The 20,876-nt window shown below is 39.0% G+C and overlaps 1 protein-coding gene and 1 long non-coding RNA gene across 2 annotated transcripts in view; one reads left to right on the top strand and one right to left on the bottom strand.

The window, feature by feature from the left end:
- Positions 1 to 20,876, top strand: part of NTNG1 (netrin G1) — a 151,426-nt gene that overhangs the window by 36,232 nt on the left and 94,318 nt on the right. The gene's annotated exons all lie outside the window — the stretch shown is intronic.
- LOC108445568 lies at positions 1,352 to 19,338 on the bottom strand. The gene is made up of 4 exons (XR_001860467.1): positions 16,563 to 19,338; positions 8,541 to 8,625; positions 7,563 to 7,734; positions 1,352 to 1,743 (listed from the first exon to the last, which is right to left on the bottom strand). It is a non-coding gene; the product is annotated as an uncharacterized LOC108445568 (long non-coding RNA).

Genomic DNA, 20,876 nt, shown 5'->3' with positions numbered 1-20,876 from the left:
GTTTTTCTCCTAAAATGGGCATTTCTAATGGAGGTGGTAGAGCCCTGTGCTCACAGGGAGGCCTGGTCTCGATCCCTCAGGGAGGCTGAGCTGTGATTACACGTGACCTCACTGTGTCGACCCCACTGTGCCACTCTTTACTTGAGACAGGAAACACAAGGAAATGTTTTCTTCCTCATTTTCACTACTTCTACCTAAACCAGATTTTTGCATTACAGCATTCATGCCTGGCTTTGTGGGTATGCAGTATACCAATACAGCTACTTTAGGGTTGTGTTCTTAGATATTTCAGAAATTATGCTTTAGTCTGGCAGCTTCCGATGAACTTCGTCAGTGAGCAGGCTAGAATTCTGACCTAAGGGGTTTGTATATTCAGCTGTATTAAAGCCATCAGTATTTGGGCAACTCAGGAGTACTGTGATTGGAAGTTCGAAAATACAATGATCTTTTGTGTCTAGTGCATGTTATGCAGGAGAATATTTAAATCAATAATAATGCTATCAGAGCTGGAAATCAAATGCAAAATAATTCCCTGGGCTTCCCATGTATAATGACATTTGTTCTTTTGATGAATTGCTAATGTATTCTTGGACAGAAGAGCTGCCAGCCCAGCCAGCTTCACTATAAAATGGCAGGACAGAGAGAGCAGGATTGTATTTACTACTATTTACTGCTAACAAACTACGCACCGTTCAACATGTTGTCTCTCTGCTATGAATTATTCCTGTTCTGAAAAGGGAACATCTAAACAAACTTTAAGACTAGTCTGTTAAGAAATTACTATTTTCTTCAAGGAAATGTTAGTTCGCTTTGTTTGTTTTGAAGTGACAGTACCAAACTGAAACATTATCTTTTTAAAAAGGCAAAAAATTATTTCAGCTGTGATGCCTGCCTAACACTCCCAGCAATTTCCATGACTCTTACCATAAAGCATTTTTTTCTCTGCGTTCATTTCTCGTGTTGGTTTCTGACACCCCGCGCAAGACAAGCAGCCTGACCTAACCTGCAGCAAACCAGCACTGGCCACAGTAAAATGAACTAAATCCACAGTGCTGTCCAATGGAGAGATGATGAAGGGATAAAAAAGCAGAGGGAAAAAATCCTCTATTGTTTTTATTTTATGCTGGTAGTAATTTGGGGGTTTCATTTTTCACAGTAATTGTCTAAAACCCACTCAAATGATCAAGCAAAGATAAATCTGAGAGTTGTTTTGCTTATTTGTTTAATAATATCATTGTAAGATTGAAAAAAGGGGCAATTATTTTGAATTTTATTACCCTGAATTATTAATTTTGTGAGCTTTTAAAAAGAATAGTAGTTTGGAGATTTTTTTCTAGGCATAGTGCTGTGCTATGATTCCTTTACATAGTGGATTCATAAAGATTTAAAAAGCATGAAGTATTTCTGATTCCCAAAGGAACTCTGTCTGGAAGATGACAGCCATAAGACTGTAGAGAAAACCTTATATTGTATGAGCTCTAGTAATTTTTAGCAAATGCATCATTTTATCTTGAGATTGGTTGATGCTCTGTACCTGTAATATTTAGGTATTTTATAAGCTTAACTCTTAAGGTATCAGTGCAATTGTGTGATTCATGTCTGCAGTCCAAGACAACCTGCATAAATCCTGCTCTGGTTACCTTTGGTGCTTCTGCTGACTGCCACCAAATTCCACAGACCGTGCTTAAAAATCCTCAACTGTGTGATATACAGCTCCCAAAACATCTCTCAAAACGTGTGAGCCTGTCGGAGAAGAACAAGTGAAAGTTTTCATCTTTGCAACCATCAGAATCTTTTACCTGACCAGCAAGCAGAAAAGCTGAGTGCAGCGCCCAGGCCAGCCCCCCATACCAGCTGTGGCACACGCAGCCAGATTATTTCCATTCATTTCTTTTGGATACCAAAGTCATGGGAGTGCATGGAAGTTAGGTGATTCCTCCTTTTGCTTTCCTGCTTTCTCCATTGCTCCAGAGTCCTGCATGCACAGGATTAGGCTCTTTGCTTATGTAAATTGCTGAGCACAAAATATCCCCAGTTGTGTGTCCTCGTTACAGACTGCAGCACACACCATGCCACTCTCCCTGCACAGAACAGTTTATAGCCAGTTTCTTCCCTAACAGAGCAAGTGCAAATTTTATCAGGGTGATGGATTATGTAAGAAAATACATTTTCCCCATTGATTCATTGTTTCAAAGGACCCATTATCTCTCCCATTTTCTGTAGCATTCCCCTAAAGGTCATATCAATGTTTCTGGAACTTTTTGAGGAAAAAATAAAACTGCGATTATTTTTCTTCACATCTGAAAAAAGAATAATTTCATAGCTGTTGGCAAGAGGTTAAGAGTGTGCCAACAGCTCTAATGATTAGCACAGGCTGCTTCTGTAGCCTGGTTTGCAGAGAGCTCATACACTGTCTTCCATGTTTCTCCAGTTCTCACTGCAGGGCCTGGAGAATCCAGGAAAACTCTCTGTGAGAAAAGCAGCTTGGTATCAAAGCAGTTTTGCTGATAAGATTCAGTCTGGTTCACCGCTGGCACTGATAAAGCTTTAGGTGGCTAGTAAATAATAGATCTATTTGTGCTGTATGTGTTAGCTGCTGCTACTTTTACAAGGAACACAGTCTTGCTGGCTTTTGGCTTTTTGTAATGAAGTGTGTCTTAAAAACAACTTCTCTTGTAGAAAAAGTTCATTGGTCTCCATTTCAGGTATTTAAACATTATGTGGGCTATTCATTTAAAAGGATGTCTGAATACCTGAGGGTTTAGATTATCAACAGATCCTGTCAGGTGGGGTCTGACACAGGCATACACACAGGCATTCACACGTTCAGAGCATTAAACCCCCTTAGATATGAATTTATCTCTGAACAGGGGAGCTTAAGAAAGTGGGGATGGAGAGCGGCCCTGCTCACTGTGCTCCTGTGCTGGGGCTGGGGGCAGGTTGTGGGGTCAGGCTCCTCCTGCCTGTGCAAGTGAGCACAAAGCCCCCCAAGCCCCATGGAATCCATAGTGACTGTGCCACAGGAGGTTTAACCTCTTTCTGAGCAGTCACTTGAACTGCATAGGCAACATTTCTCTCTCACTGCGCCTGACATGGGTGCCTTTGCTGACTGTCTCTTCGCCGATCATCATTGTCATTCTCCATGGCAGGTTTAAGCATGAAACCAAACCCTGGTGTAAAGCAGGCACTCTCCTGGGAGGCAGATGAAGAAGCTGCCAACTGTTTGGTGCCAACTGCTGTGGGCATCAAGCCGCTCACTGTATCTTCCCCAGAAATGCAGGCATGCATTTAAAATACCCAGCCACTCTCACTGGAGACTGTATCAGTCAAACATTAGATATTCATCTTTCATTCCTGCCTATTACTAATTGATAGCCGAGGTCTTTAGCATGCATCATCCATATCTCATTGCATATCATAGCTGTAACTAAGTTAAAAATACAAAGACCCTGTAGAACTAAGAGACTTTATAGATCTTAGGTTTACACGATGCTGCCTTTTGTACAGAAATTCCTATTCTTCAGCTGGTTAGGTCCGTGCTGTGCTCTGATTTGCACGAGTTAAATCCAGACTAACATCAGTAGCTTTAGCAGAATTAGTACAAGTTTGCTCTCATTTTCTCTATCAACATTAGTATTTTTCAAGCCCCACCATAGCAAGGGTTATCAAAACATTTAGACAAAATCTGAGCCTCAGGAAAGATGGAGAGATGTGAGAGCAGGAGATGAGATGGGGTAAGCATTGTGCTTCCTCTCCTTCCTTCTGCACCTTGCCCCTAGCCCAGGATTGGTACTGAAGCTCTCTCCCTTGATGCCAAGTCTAGGGAAAGTAATCCATTCTTCAGAGCTGGAGATTACTAGTTAGTGGGGTTTCTCACTAATTTCCATTAATTAATAAACCATTTCTAATTGAGAAATTTGCAGAAAGAAAAAAAAATCTAGACTATTTGAATATTTCTTCCATTAAGCAGAACTGCAGAGAGGACTGCATGGCCAAATAGGCTTGAAAGCTTATTTCCGGTTTTATTACCTTCTTTCTTTCACTCTAAAAACCCTGCAGAAAATTTGCTTGAAATGCTGATCCATCTGAACTTTAAGTTGACATCTGCATGAACTTATTACCTGTGGTTTTGGGTCAGCGTCTTGGCTGCTGAATATACTTTAACATTTTTAATCTTTCATTTTTCTAGCCTTTTTGCATTTGCCAGATTTCAACACTTTTGCAATAGCATATAGAGGCACCATTTTTTTTCCTCTATTAATCAACGGAAAGCAGAGAAGAAAAGGAAATTAGAAGAAAAGAAAAATAAAAAAGAAAGGAAAAGAAACTTGAGCAAAAGAGCAAGCACCATTATTTTTTGAACAGGCAGCTGCTTCTGACAATTCACCTAAGGTAGTTTTCTTTTTCTCTGTAGGACTTGAATTCATTCCTCTCAAGACTTTGGTATTGATCGTCTTTCTTTTCAGAGTTCCTGACCTTCCTCCTTTGCTGTCCCAGCCCAGCTGGTATGCTTTCATACAGCTTTGGTTAGCTCTCGGCACTTGCATTTTACATTTCAGCAGGGATACCCTTGACGTACTTCATCTACTCACATGTACCAGAGCAACAGAACTGGTGAGGGATAGTCTGTAGATCTGGCTTGGTTTATTTGGTTTTTAATAGATTATGTTATCTGTTGAAATAAAAAGTCAGGTATTTCATAGTTGTTGCCACAGCTATGAAAATCTCACAAATAAAAGTCATGGTCTGTCTAGAGCATGTCTTGCTTCCCTATATCCCACTTTTTTCTTTTTTGTTTCTTTCCTCCTCCAAAAACCTAAAACAATTCAAAGTGCTTTGTGCCAACATTTTGAAGAAGTTATATTTGCTAGATACAAAAATCATTGTTGGTGGAAATTTTCTTTCAAGTGAAATTTTCAAATTTTCAATTTGATGTTCAGCTCAGAGCCTGGACTTTGAAATCTCAAAGTCTTTCACAAGCTACAAGTTCTGCCCTCTTCAAAGCACGGCTGGAAACTGCCTGACCCCCCTTTCACAGTCTGTTCCTGTTCACTCTGTGGAAGGGATGCTTCTGCACATCCTGTGCCTTGCAGTCCCTGTCACCATCTGAGAGCCCATCTGCCTGCCTTATGCCTTGGAGCATGCAGGAGAAGATCCCAGAGGCTGTCTGAGGACAGAGCGGCTGCTGGGCTCCCGGGACAGCTGGGTGTGAACCATGCCCGCGGGAGGCAGGAGGCACAAGGAGCTCTTGCTGGTACTCACAGATAAAAGTGGCCACAGAGAAAGCCAGAGGAAATGGCCAAGTGTTGTGAGACAGGGAGCACAAAGGGAAAGCAGAGGTTTGCTTTCTACAGTTCACATCTTCTGTGGAATGGAGGGCAAAAAAATTGACGTTGGAGTTGCTGATTCCTTCTGTGGTGAAGTGAAAGTAAGTGTAGGCCACTGTGGAAAGGGCAACAGGCACTCTTTCAGCGGCTGAGAAATGAGGAAAATAATTCTTTCACACTATATGGAGAAGGAAAACATAGATGTACGTTTAACCATGGTAGAGGAAGTGAAAACAAGAGCTGTGTGTGGTGACACCACAGAAAAGAGCAGAAAATAATTATTGAAGAGAAAAAACCTAATATAATATATATTTAAATTTTATTAGTTGTGCTAGGATGTTTCTTGAACCATCATTAGTATGTTCCTGTTCCTGTACTCCACTCTTCTTTCTAGGCCCATTCATTTTCTGATTTTTTTCTCTTCTTTTCCATTGCTCCTTTTCCTCTTTCTTTGTGAGTAAGCAAGGTTATTATTAACAATCAATTTTCTTCTTGACATGTAACTGTTCAACAGTTACCTATCAGACTTTTCCATCCTTTGGCCAGCCCTACCTTTTCATGGACCTGGTATAATACACTTAATGCATAGTTAAATTCAAGTGATGGATCTAATGACTCACAAGAAAATTTCAATGTCATTTGAGGAAAATGTCATGATAAGCATTTCTCAACAGTCCCTAGGGAGCATCCACCCAATCTCAACTAGTGTGAGCTACCAGCAGAAAAAGTACAAGGAATTCCTTTTTTTTTCCCCGCATCATTTTGAAATGACAGCCAAGTTACATAAATAAAAACTAACTAACTAAATAATATATGAAATAAATAATATAAATAATATATAATATAAATTACTATATAATAATATAAATAATAATAAATCCCATCCTTGCATGTCTGATAGTGAAAGTCAGTAAGAGTCACCTGTATTTGTTCAAGGAGGTGTTTATTTTTGGTGGCATTTCTTTAGGCATTTCCTATGTTAGTTTTGGTGGATGGATTTATAAAAAGAAAATCCATGTAAGAGAAAAGATGTTAAAAGACAACTAATGTTGTTAATGTGTCTGTTAAAAGACACATTATTTTCATCCTTAGGGAAAGTGCATTTTCTCCTATTTAAAAACACTTCTGCAACGCTGCCCTGGAAACATTACTGTGCACAACGGCCTCCAGCCTGCTCACAGGGGACTGAAACCTGCCCACCTGCTTTTATTACCCAACGTTGATGCCAAATGAAGAAGAAACACATTCATGTTGTAAAATCTTTAAGTGCTACTTACTAATTCAGATTAAAAAATTTATTGTCTCATTACTATTTTCAACTGGACTGAGTTAGATGGCACTAGGCTGACTTACACTAGCTGAAGATCAGACTGTAGTTTTCAAATGACATGTCCTCCTAATTAATAAAGGAGAGCTTACACTGCCTAATTTGAACCTGTGCCAAACATCTCTTTCTCCACCACTTAATGTTCACAGCCCTCGATCGCTTGTCTGAGGCTTTGTGGTTAAAGGACTGGGTTTGCTGTGTGGTTTGTGCTAGGTTTGATGGCTTGGGGTTTTTTAGTTTCTGACTGTATATATCCTTCCTTTTCTGCTTTGACATTGACATTGTGTTTTGCTTTAGTCTGAACATGTAAGAACAGACAACCTGATCTGCATGCACCATTTGTGTCACATTCCCCTCCTGAAATTAGTATTCTTCAAAACAAACCAATATGTTTGCATTGCATATAACAGACTATCTGTGACAGCCAAAAAAATGAGTACAGTATGCACATCATTTCAAGCTGATTATATTCATTGCCATTCAGGTCATAGCTCAGATTAATTATTGCATTTGTGTAGGATGTTTGTTAGGAGGTTTCCTGATTTGTGGTTCAGAAGATTGATTACTTGTTACATTTACTTTGTGGTTTCTGTGGGGAAAACATCTTTAAGGCTTCAGCATTTACAAACATACTGAGGCCAAGCAGGGCCACTGAGAAGTGAGGATACCTACACCTGCCACATCAAGAAGCTGTGACATACATCTGCATTAATACCAGGTTAAAAAGCAGAAGATGTATAAAACAAGCATTTGCTTTAAAGTGCCTCAGTCTAGAGATAGTAACATAGCCTCAAGCACTGATGTACCTCCCATAATTAAAATAAGGGAAAAGAAATTAAAAAGCTTACAGAAAAATGCCAACTGGCAGGTTCGTATAGGTGAGACAAATGGTTTACAAAAGAGCCCACCTGAATCCTGGCTGTAGCTGGTACACAATTTGCAAAGATACAGGTTTCTAGGCCTTGAATCTCATCATTTGACAACATATTGACCCAGGCTGTGCAGGCAAATGCAATGAATTGCTTGATGTTTCTCCTAGAAATTGGCTGGTTTGAGGCAGAACTAGGAATATGAAGCTTCCTGTGGGAAAAACCACAATGTTCCAATTAGTATCTAGATGATTTTACAGGTATTTTTAGGAACACTAGCTTTAAAGGAATTCAAAAATATGTTCAAGTCAAATTAGGAGGCATCCTTGAGCCTGGCAAAGGATAAAGGCAGGAACCATTAGATTTTCATTTATCTCCTGTACCTCTCCTGAAATATGTTAATTAACCAGATAGACTCACAGTTCGTATTTCCTGACCTGCTCTTTATCTTTTTTGTCAAAACACATGATCATATACAGCTGTTTCCAGCAATAAAAGTATGAGGTACTGAAAAGAAGACAAAAAGTAAAACAAATCAGCAACCATGTATGCTCTAAGTAGGTTTTAGAAAGTGCCTTGCAATGCAGTGCTTAAAAAATGGAATAAGCTATAAGGCTTTGTATAACATTGCAGGAGACGTGAAGTCTGTCTTCATTCATTCATATAACTCACTTTATTTGGGAGCTAATGAAGCAGAAAAAAAAATTTTCTTTATACTTAAAAATAATCACTAGAGCCTGATAAAAGATCTTAGCAAACATTTAAGATGGCAGCATTGCCAAAGGAACTTTGTTTCCTAATTGTTGTCCTGGTGGAGCCAATAACAGCCCCAGTCAGAAAGGGTTTAGAGGACCCTTTTCTGTTTGGTTGTTGTAATGAGATAGACTGTCAAGTAGAGGGTAGTGGGTGTGGTGATGATGGATGTGACACAATAGCACCAAACAGATAGTTAACAAGTTAGTTGTGACTTGCTGCTAAATCTTTGCATCCAGCAAGCAAAATGTTGTGTTGTGATACCTCTTAACGCCGTGATCAGTGCTAACTCTCACACTGGTCCATGCAGTAACTCAGTTGATGTTAAACTGTAACATCTTTCCCTCATCTGAAAAAAAAAAAAAAAAATTAGAAGCACCAGGTAGACTTATTTGTCAAATACTGTAGGAGATTTACCTGCAAGAGTTGCCTAATGCTGGAGCAATGTGGTGTCAGTGAACCAGACCATCAGTTTATTTTTCAGTGGAAACGTATAAACCTTCCTTAGTGCATTTGCTGTGTCTCATACTTTTCCTTCTCTCATGCATTTAGTTTCAAAAATGGCATGTTAAGTAAAATTACTGAGCATTGCAAGCTATAAAAATAAATTATAGTTCAGTTCCATTAGAAGCCCACTTCCGTTCACAAGCATATACTGTTTATAAGAGCATCTTTAGACTACTAGGGGAAAAGGGAAAAAAATATAACTTACAAAGTTGCACTTCTGGCTGTTCTACATGAGAAGTTCTTGTCCTGATCTTTACCATTTGTTTTGTCATTTAGCATAATGTCTACTAAGTTAGAGGAGTGAAAGGAAATTAGTCCGTAGGGAAAATTACTTAACGGTAACTCCCTTTTTTTTAATCTAGCCCTTTTACATCCCATTTTCTTTACCCACTTATGACAGTGACCTTTTATTTCCTTTTGCTTTTCTTCTTGTGTGCAAAATTCCTCCACTGCCTTCGGACTGGACACTCAATTCTTTGCCTCATACACAGCAAAATGAAGGTGGGATTTCATATGCATGAATGTAGTTCAGCAATTTCGACTGTGTTAGCACAGATTTTTTTTAAAAAAGGGGCAGGCATAGCTGCTCATGAGAAGCCGCGAATCAATTACTTGATTTTTTTGCTTGTGTGCATGGCTTTTGCTTTCCCTATAAACTGTCTTTATCTCAACCCACGAGTTTGCTGGCTTTTACCCTTCCAGTTCTCTCCCCAGTCTTCTGCAGGGGGAGTGAGTGAGCAGCTCCATGGGACTTGGAGGCTGGCTGGGTTAAGTCATGACACATATTCAGGGGAATGAGCTGAAATAATTGAGGACTAAAGAAGAAGAAAACAGTAACAAAAAGAAGATGTCTTTTTAAACTTCAATTAGCTTTTGCAATTTTTTTTTTCTGATGACCCCAGTGCTTCACACTCCTCTTTTCCTGTTTCATACCACTGCCACCTCTGCATTTCAGTTTTATCCGGTGTTGCAGACAGTTGTCACTAACTTGTTTCAAAATTTAGTTGTACTCTTTCCTCCCCCCTGCTCCTCCCCAGTCTCTTTGCAGACTTCCTTCTTGACCAAGGACACACCCCAAAGCCTACCTTTGAAATGCAGGAGGAGGGACTGCAGTCCCTAGAGGTGGATTCCTGTGAGCAGGCACGGCCGTGACACTCCAGTCACTGATCCCATTTATGCAGCAGCACATGCAGCTCACACAATCAGCTCTCAGATACAGCTGCAGTCGCTTTACGGAGGCTACTTTAGGGAGCAAAGGCTCTGAGCTTTGAATAAAGAATTCACATTTAACTCTCTGGCCAGAAGATTATCAGCAGCATGCATCAGTAAATGCTGCCTATGAAAAGCACAGCTGACCACTGCTCCTCTGTCCCTGAAACTTCCCATTTCTGCAGCAGTTATCCATTCTGGGGCACTTTGAAAAGTAAAAATCCCAGTAATGATGCCAGCATCAGTTGTGATTGGTCAAGCATCCAAAATATAATTTAGTTCACATATTTGAATATCAAAATATTCAGCTTCTGAAATCTTAATGTATTTTTCAGAGAAAATTGATTTTGATAAAAGATACTGTAGGAGAACCTAATACATGTTTAAAGATTTAATTTCCTAATTTTTTTGTTGTCTGTTGCAGCTTTAACAAAGTCACAAGAGTTATTCCCACTTAATCCTGGTTTACACTGATTTCCCATAACATTTCATTAAAGATAAGAATATAAGCACTATAGTGCAGATTATCTATATTTTCACAGCACTAAAGAGTAAATGTATATTTTTCCAGAGAGTTTATTTAGTCACCATTGCTATCATCCAGGAGGCTACAGATAATCTTCCCTCAAACTCTGGAGCAGTTTAGGAATGCAACACAGAATCTCCTTTGTATGTAACTTCTTCCATATTATGTCATGGAGGAGTGTTAAAAACAAGAGTTTCCTCTAAAACTGAAAAAGCAGCTCTACTGAAAGAAGGGAAATGTATTGTTCTTACAAGTACCTGCTTGTGTTGGCTCATTGCAAAAATTAATAAGCCTTCCCCAGCCCTTCTTACTCCTCCACTCTGCCACAGATTCAAAACCAAAATAAATCCTTTCTGCGGCCTTCTCACCATTGAGTTAGCTTATACTGCAGTGGCCCTTTAAAGAATTATTTTATAAATACAAAGCACGTAACCACTAAGGACACTGCAGCCTGGGGTACTGCCTTTATAGACAAATGGTATATTTTCTTGCAAGATCCCTCTCACAAATAATTATTATTCTTGGTATCTCACCAGTTCAAAAAAGTTTCATTTCCAAAGTCTAGCACACACATGCATCATGAGTGCCTGTTTGGCTAATGCCATGCAGGCAGTGTGCTGCAGCCTGCCCTCAAAGCAGCAGTTCTATTTGCAGAACATTCTATTTGTAACTTAATTAAACTCACTTGGTGAATTATTTTAAATGTCATAATTCATAATTGGTGTTCGGCACTTTTTTAATGCAGATATATTAAGGAATAATTAATTTTACATCAAGTTAAGTCCAGTAATAAAATAACTCTAAACAATGAAACACAGTGTGAGATCAGTCCTCATCTGTGATGATTAGAGGGGCACATTGTTTGTTGCAATGTCTTTTTTTTTTTTTTGCAATTATTCATCATTAAGAGACTGATTTTATTCAGTGTCCCACATCGAAAACAGTGTGTCCCTTCATTATTATTTCTACCAGTGTGAGAAAATTTTGTCTCATAAACTTTCTGCTGTTTACATAATTGGAGCATCTAGGAGCAAATCTGCTTCAATTTAAATCAGTGCAAAGATTCCCACAGTCTTCAGTGGGAGTTAACAGTGACACACGAAGGACTAGTCCATCACAAATGCCAGAGTAATAGCACCAAATACATATATGTATATATGTATATATTTTCTTCTTATGCTTCTGCTGCTTCCTGAAGTTTTCCTGCTTGGATTTGCTTAGGAGTGTGGGATGTGGCTGTTTTGCATCCCCTTCTCCAAGGCACAGCAACAAGCAAACACCTGAGCTTTGCTAAGACCAGCACATGCTTGACAGCTTGTCAGTGTTATAGTGACAAAAGAGCAGCTGGCCATCAACAAAATAATAAAACTGACAATGAGAGATATTAAAATGCTGTCAAAAGGGGCAATGCCTCCAGGCAGAGATTGTCTTCACCCCTCTTTGGACAATGGCTCTCAGCAAGCTGTGGGCTTGCACCACTCCATGACATGCCACTGCAATACCAATATGTAAACAAATAGTAGTAATTAAGACATTCAACAAAATGACAGCCAGCAGAAAGCTTTTTTTCTCTGCTTAGCTTCAACCACTGTATAAATCTTGTTCGTGTAACTGAACTGTAAACATTTACACAGACCTATGGTATTCAACACAGTTATGCCCCTTGGGCCACTGCTTGAGCTGAAAATTGGCTCCTCAGCTGCAAATAAGAAGCAGGATGACAATAAGTTTAGACTCTTTGACATCTATGATTTTTAATGGAAAATATGGACTATCCAGTACGTAATCAGCATTTTAACACCATTACTTCGGCTAAACTCTTCTGCAGGGTGATAAGATTCATTACTGTATAAAAGCTAGTCAGAACCTCAACAAATCTGCCTTTGCAGTCTAATCTCTTGTAGTTGCATCACCCCATGCCTACCTTCACTCTGCTAGCCTAGACTCAACTAATAAAGCCAGGCATGTGTAGGTGTAGGTATTAAAAAAAGAAAGAAAAAACTAAAACAAAATCCCATTTGTGATAGTGACTGACAAACACAGAGCATCTTAAATGAAGGTGTCCTGAAGGACTTAGAGCCTGCAGTGTAATTTAATTAAGATATCAAAGTGATAGCATTATATTATCTATGACACCTATTCTATTATAAAGAATTTCTTTAATTAACAAAGGCAGTAGCTGAGAAGGCAAGCACTGGTATGAAACACAATTACTCTTCAGACTTACTTGAGTCACACTTGTTTTACTGCCTTTTTATTTGCCTTCAGGCGGGGCTGCAGCCCCTGTTCCTTGGTTTCATGGACTCCCCACAGCCTCAGGATGCCACAGGGATCTTGTCCTAAGCCCTGCCACATCCACAAGCTCCAGGAGCACAACAATGACTTTTAGTTTTTCCTCAGTCAAAAACTGCCTCCTCATTTTCCTCCACTGACACCAGGGAGAGCAGCTGATGGCAAAGCAGGGCAGCTTCGGAGAAGCGCAATGTATGCGGAGTTAAAGCTGCTGGGAAGCGACAGGATGATCTGGGACCTCATAAGCACTGGGATACCTCCCGGAGCTTTTATGCAATTGCTATTCAGGTTTTATTCAGTAAGAACATCTGTTGGTTTCAGCAAATTCATGTCTAGGAATTAAATTAATTGGATCTCAGGATAGGATTTGCCTCATTGAAAGGAACTTTCAATGAGAATTTAAATAAACTATAAAGTCCTAATAAAATATTTTCTATGGCATAGGGTTGTTTTATAACTACTTAAATATCCCATCATATATTCAACACACAGTTTTAATGGTTTTCTTATGTGCTTGCAGATTTTAAAAAAAAGTCAGAAGTTTCTATTTTTGAGCATCATATCCAAAATTTTTGCATCAGCCAAGTCCAGACACCTTCAAGTATGCAGGCAGTTTCTCAAGGTTTCAGGGGTTACTGGACCCTACAAGGAAATGCTAAGTCAGAGTTAAAGCTATTTGTAAGCTTTTACATATAGATATAGATATAGTTGTGATTCTCTTATATCCACAAAATAATGATTACAAAATTAAGTCTAGAAAAGCAGTCAAAGAAATATGAAGGAACTTGGAAAGGAACTTGAGTAGGCATAATATCAGATGGAGGGATTGATTTTATGATTAAAATTTAGTCAGTACTGTGTTGCAGAAAATATACAGATAAATAGAGAGATATGGAGTCACAAATGTTTGCAAGGAGATGAGAGGTAAACAGCAGATTTTTTTCTTTAATAGCTCCTATGACAAAGAGAAGTAGCTCTCCAGCTTCCTGAATAAATTACATTAATACATAATTACTATAACCTTACTGTGTCACTATGAGTTATTAAAATCAAAGATACCTTAACAGGCTTGCTTTTTTCTTATATATATTTTAATTTTTGGCCAGCATTTTTAATTTGCATATGCCCACAAAGTATTATTAACTAGTGCATTCAACTGCTATATAACAGAATTCACAAAAATAATCTCAAATCCATTTAAAATTATTTACAGCCTTATGCTCATTTCCATTATAAGCTAAAACTTAGAGTTATTTTCCATTGATCTCACTGCAGCACTTTCAGTAAATGCCCAGTGAAAAATTAGGAGAAATGAAAATTAAAGAAATCCAAGGGCATATCTTTTGAAGTTGCTTTTTTCTTTTTTACTTTTGCATTAACATATCACAGATGGCCATGTGGAACAGGGTGATTTTGTATGCTGTCTAAAGACATTGTTATAAGCAGAGCTATGCCACTTCTTATCCATTAAACACTTTATTGGAGCCTGAAAATACTCAGATGCTATATGCAAAGGGGTTTTTTATATAAAAAAATGTAAATGTTGCACACCTTTAAAGAAAGGGGCATATGGCTTTGGTTTGTAGCATAGTACAGCCTTAAATTCTCTGTCAGAGGAAAGAATACCTCACCTTCTCTGAGGTCTTTTATTTTTGCACCCTTACAAGTACTGACTCATTTTTATAAACAGATACTTTTCATTCCAGTAAGTGCACTTCATACAGCTCCTTTCATACAAACTGGAACCTAAAATTCCATTTAAAGATAAATGCTGTGCAGCACTGGCTTGTTTAAATTACAGAGTCCCTGTAGGAACACATGGAGGCAAATTTATCATATTCATCCCTTTCTGGCTTCAGATGCTGCCTTACGCAGCTGCCACCTGACATCAGAAGCACATCCAGGTGTCAGGGAGGGGCTGTCTCTGTTATGCCCCTCACAGAGGCAGCTGAGGTGGAGCTGGGCTGTCCCAGGACACTCCTGTCCCTTAGTACACCTGACCTCTGGGCTGCTCAGCCAGGACACGGGAGGCTGGTGCAAGGTTTTGACCTTTCTTGTATCTACTGCAAGAAACAGAGTCTGTTGGAAATTAGTCATACAGTCAACCATCAAGTCATTAAACAGCATTTTTGCTCAAATTTAGTTGAGCAACTAGACAGGCTAAGAGAATGTAATTTTTCACATTTCAAATGGCAGCAGTTAATTGCATTACTCTATCCAAGGTGTTTCTCTTTATCACATCTTCCGTAAGACGTGGGTTGGCTAGAACTGATAGGGAACATAATATGCTGTAATTTATTACTTCCCAGGGTGGTACAATGGAAAGAAGCATACTTAGAGCTCCTCTTATCAGCTTGCTCTGTAATAGATTGAAATGTATTAGGATAAAAGGAAACCCTGTCCTTAAACTTTACCTTCAGGCATCCCAGCAGGCAATTGTAGAAAGTCTATTTTTACCACTACAGAAAAATTACATTCAGTCTCTTCTTGTGAGAAACTCCTCCACCTAATGCTTACCAAAAGTCAAATACTTTTTAGATTATATTCATCCTACAGTGTTCATGGGTTACAGTTGTCTTGTCTAGCATACACATGCAGATTTAATCTCTGTAGGGGGTTAATAGCACAGAAAAAGAATTGGCAGCACAACATCCCCGTAGGCAAGCGGCATTGAAACGCCAAGCACCACAACATGGCCCAGGCTGCCCTGGTCTTACTAACAAGCTTGCCTGAGTTAGCCCAGGTCATGTGCCAGTGACTGCTCCTGGTTACAGTGGGGGCATGCAGAGGTTCAGAGGGAAACCCCGGCTTGCAGAAGTCTTGCCACAGCTCACAGGGAAAGAAGCCTCTTCATCTCCAGATTCGAATTACTTTATAATCAACCCAAGAAGAAAGTCTACCTCAGTTCAAGTGTTACATATCTTGACATAAGCCTTCCTTGCATTTGGAGATGCCCTTGCTTTACTTCAGGTAGAAGATTCACATTCAGACTTGGGAGGCACTCTGTGTCATTTGGGACAGTACCTGAGGCTATGAAATCTTGCTGGGGATTGGTTTTATCCCCATTGCTCTGAGGTGCCCACCTGAGGCAGCAGCAGGGGTCAGACAGGCATTACACCCCTGCCCTCTGCATGGGACAGGAGCAGCTGCTTTCCTTCCCCTTTTAGCAGCACTGCCCCCCAGCCAGCTGGGCTTCTCCGTATTTCAGCTGTGATGAAATAAGTTTTTAAAATGACAGGTTGTTAGGAGGCAGTGTAAGCACATACCATACCTGAAGTGCAAATTTGCAGATAACAGTAATAATGATTTTAGGAAGTCATTATATATTTTTCAGAGCTGTGTGGTTATTTTTTATTATAGACATGTGTAATAAAGGAAATTACGTGACATTCTCCAGCACAGAACTGAACAAATTACCAGTTTATCACAAAGTTTGCAACCCTTCCTCAAAAGATAATATGTGGGGGGTTTTTTTGATTGAATTACTTATATTGGTGCAATATCCTAATGTGGATTTGATGAGTGACTTCATCCTTTTTCAAAGCACTATGTGCTCCAATTTGAAAGCGGAGAGACATCACACAATTCATTGTGAATACTAATAAGACATCCCTTCACTGTATAATGAAATTCAACATTCAAATTTGTTTCTATAACAATTCCACATTATGTAGGTATACACTGTGACTCATTAAAAATATTTGTTTTATCATCCTGACAAACACAAATGAAGGGAAAACAATGTGGCCTACCTTTTAAGAGAAATGAGGTGAAAGTGGATTTCACTTTCAACTGTCATTACTGTTTATGTTCCTTTTCATTCTTCCTTTAAGTGGTTCACATACATGCAAGGGTCCTCTAAACCTGGGAATTCTGTAACAAAAACTTATCAAATTCAGCAGAAATGAGTGCAGATTCTGTAGCAATAATAAGACAGGGTTTTTTTAATAGATATCAAGAGCAGTGTTTCTGCATTACATCAGCAATTCTAATTGTGGTGTTTGACATTCAGTGTTAATCCATCAGCTCTGAAACTTATTAAAAATGGCAGTGGACGTATTATTAGGTCCAAAGTTGTCAAAAATAATACTGACATTAAGAATCAGAAATAAAATTACAGTTATTGTAGAAATACAATTTTGCATGAGATCCATGAGCACAAAATCAATAACACTCTGGAGCAGGATGAACAGTGCCTACAGATGCAGACAGTCCCAAAAGCACAGCTGAGACATCCCCAACAAGAAAATAATTTCTTCTGTCTCTTTAGTCCCTTTTATTTGTTGTTTGGCTCTGGAGCTTCTTTTCTCTATGGCATTAGCCAGAGAATTAATAAAAAGACCAAAAAAAATTCTCTTTGAAAAAAAGGCCTGTGAGACAAAGGAAAAGGGTCTGGCTTAGCCACCACTTGTCTAAGTACTAATTACTTCACCTCTTTGTCTGATCTCCCCCACCTGTAACTTTGTGGGCAGCTGAATACACCTGCTTACAAGGCATCTGGAGATTTAGAGCTAAAAAGTAACATGCAAAACATAACATAAACATGCAATATTACATAAATGTGGATTGAAAATTTTTTTTACAGCTTTAAGTGACCTGGTTTTGCTATCCACATTCATAGCTACTACACTACATCCTATTCAAACTGGTGTGATAGCATGTAAAATCAAGGACTGTCAGAGCTGGGGAAGACAGCCTGCCTTGGCTTAGCAAAGCTCTCTAATTTCAATGATAACAAAGTAAAAGTTAGTCCAGCTTTAGGAAATTACCCATTTATTAAATGGCACTCAGCATTTCTCTCATTGGGGTGATTAGTAAAACATCAGCTTACTGTTTTGGTAATGCTCTAGTGAATATACACATTACTTAGTGTAGGTTGTACGGGTATTTGTTAGACCATCTGCTCTACGAAGATTACTTGTTTAGGAAGAAATAAAATATAATTGAAGATAGCTTTTTTCTACCTATGTTTTGCATTACATTTGATGAAAGTTATTTAACTATTGCTACTACTTAGGAATCCTCTTTAGCAATCTCAAAAGTCTCCCACAGAGGAAGCAGGAATAACCCCAGGAAAACTATTAAAGCTGACAGTGGTTTGTCACAGGCAACCATTAATGAATACCTTGGGGGATTTGGTATCCTTCTGCTGATTGTCTTGCCGTAATTCATAGTCAGTATCCCACAGATTTTGCAGAATGTCTGTCTGTGTAGCTGCACATCTAGGCAAGCAAACAGCATCTTTTAAGTTGGTGGAAATTACAAGTGAGAAATAAATTATAAGATCTTGTTTCTGATGGTGAATACTTAAACAAGGACTCTGTCTTTACAAAGCTAGGTAAGGTTTGGGATTTGGTTTTGTTAGTTTCCCTTTTAACTTCCCAGAACAGGAGTTGTGCATTTTTGTGCATGAAAATAGTTTTGTATAAGCTTCTTGTCAACCAGAATAGCTTGGTACAGTGCCTTTGGCTATCTCCACTAACACAGTCTGACAGTATTCAGAGTAAAACATAAAACCTACAGTCACAATGATGTAACATGTCATACCTTCCCTCACACTGCTGTACTTCCCAGGGGTAGCATATTCTACAGTTCCACTTTCAGGAAAGAGTAAAATTATCAGATGAAGAAAATTAAAAATATAAAGCTTGCTCACACAGATGTGTAAATACAGAGGAAATAAAATACTGCCAGCAGAAAAAACAGAATTCTTCATACCTGAATTTAAATTGTAGAGCTTGCAACAGCAATACCTGCAGTGCAGACCAGAGCAAGCATTTGCAGGTGCTATGTTTACATCTGTCAGAAAGGAAATAATCTGATTCTGTTGTCCTAAATCCTGCTGCTCTTTGTAAGAATAAAATTGTAATGATGCCTTGGGGGGATATATACAGTAAAATGCATTTTGTTGGGACAGAAGTTGTGTCTAAGTCCAACACACATGTACTACCCTGGGCAGTCTTTTACAACATAAACAACACTTGCACATGCAAGTAGCTGTTTTTGTATGTAAGTGACCTTTTAACAGATAAGCATGACTACAACAGCACAGGCATAATTTAGCTCTTTGTTCACTATTTAGGGTGCATTTTCGGGTTGTCCTTAAGCCAGTCAATCTAGCTGCATTGCTTCACTTCATTCCCAGCTGTTGCATCCTTTCTGGCAGTACCAGTATTTATCTGGCCAAGCAGTGCATCAGAACAGAGACTTGAATCGGTGAAAAACTTTAGACTGGGGAAAAAAGTACTTGTTTTCCAGACACATGCAGCTCACCAATACATCAGCATAATTTCTAGGCACAAAGGTGGGATCTCCCAGATTTGTAGGAAATTGGTGCTTAGAAAGAAGCAGCCAGCTCAGAGACCATCAGCTCACCAGCAGAATTGCAGGGACGAGCAAACAGGGAGATGGCTCAGCGAGCAGCACATTGCTACATGTCAGGCTAACGCTCACTTGAGGCAGGACTGAGCCCATGGCAAACGTGCAATCCCCAAGGAAAGAGATCCACTGGAAGTTGCTGGACCAGAAATGTAGCACAGCAGGATTTCTTAAATTGTTTTCCAATTTTTTCAAGCCCCCCCCCCCCCCCTTCTTTCTTATCCGCCACCCCCCCCCCCCCCCCAACCCAGAAGAATTATTTCTGTGCTGTTTTAAAGAGTAGCCTTATTTTAATTTAGTGCAAATTTACTTCTAGTGACTGGAAGCCCATGGTCTGTTTTGCTGTGCTGAGGGAGAGAGCAGCAGGTGAATGGCTGGGAGCCCTTTGGGCCCATCTGCATACACATGCACCCACCCTTAGCAGCGTGGCCTCAAACCCACCCCTTTGAAACTACATGATACTGCTTTGTAACCATAATTTGAGCTTCACTGAATCTGAAAATTCCCAACTTATTAAACGCTAGTTACAAAGCATATTACTTACCATGTTGTTCCATCAGCCAAGCCTAACACAAAACTTGAGCTATTGTATGAACTACACATAGAAGTGCTGAAGTTGTTTTTACATCATTCTAGAGGGATGTTAGCATTTCAGACTTCTACTACCTAGTTTGAACTGGCATAGAAGCCAATAATATAGGGGTTAAGTGGATGGTTTTTTTTGTTTTTAAATTCTTCGTATTATTTGCTTTATAGTAACTCTGTAATAATGCAGACTTTTCTTATTACTCTATACTTAAATACAGTAGAAGTAGACACAAAAGCTTTGCTTGTTTAGAATAGCTTGTTTTGCACTTCACATTTTTGTATGTGCTTGGTAAAACATTTTTCAAGTTTAATGCAGCAGTTCTTCTCTAAGTATTTGGACACTGTAGAATAGCTGTGTACCATAAAAAAAAGCTATGACAGTCTGCTTTGGTGGACACTCAGTTAATAAAGTGATGTTAACAAGCTGCATAGCATTTTAGAAAGTTTCTGGATTGAAAAATACCATGGCTAAGAGAAAAAAAGAATTAGGAGCTTTGTACATCCTTCACAATAAGTAAATAATGCATTCAGCATTATCATTAAGCTACTTAAGTGGCAATTCAATGATGGAGAGTTTTAATCCAGATCTGTTATGGACAGAAGACTTTTAAACCGCAGTATAAATCCATCCTGTTACATCCAACATCTTACCATAATAAGATATAACTAACCAATAACAGCTTGGTAAAAAAAAGTTTTCACTGTAATTCCTTTGGAACCGTATACACAAAAATCATGGTTCTGTCCTTTAATGGTGAGATCCAGAGCCACGTAGTTTTCATTACAACACTGTACATTTATTTTCCATTAACTTCAGGGGGTTTGTGTTTCTATACTGCTCACTTCTAACCTCACATGGCATTTGGCACATGCATGACTTTTTTAGGGCTGTGATGAATGCTCTACCTAAAGAATAGTCCAAGTAAGATGCATTTACTGAAATGAGCACAGGATGGGATTGCACTGAACACTGTTGTAAGTCATCAGTTAAACACCACATCAGTATTCTGCTCACTTCATTTGATTTACACAAAAATCAGGTAGAAATTTGTGTCCTGTACTTGGAGGTACTCAACAGCCAGGACTTGCAGCAGCAATAC

The sequence above is a fragment of the Corvus brachyrhynchos genome, unplaced genomic scaffold, assembly GCF_000691975.1.
Source record: "Corvus brachyrhynchos isolate BGI_N302 unplaced genomic scaffold, ASM69197v1 scaffold101, whole genome shotgun sequence".
Classification (NCBI taxonomy): domain Eukaryota; kingdom Metazoa; phylum Chordata; class Aves; order Passeriformes; family Corvidae; genus Corvus; species Corvus brachyrhynchos.
Note: the sequence above shows the minus strand (reverse complement) of the source record. Positions and strands in the feature narration are given on the sequence as shown.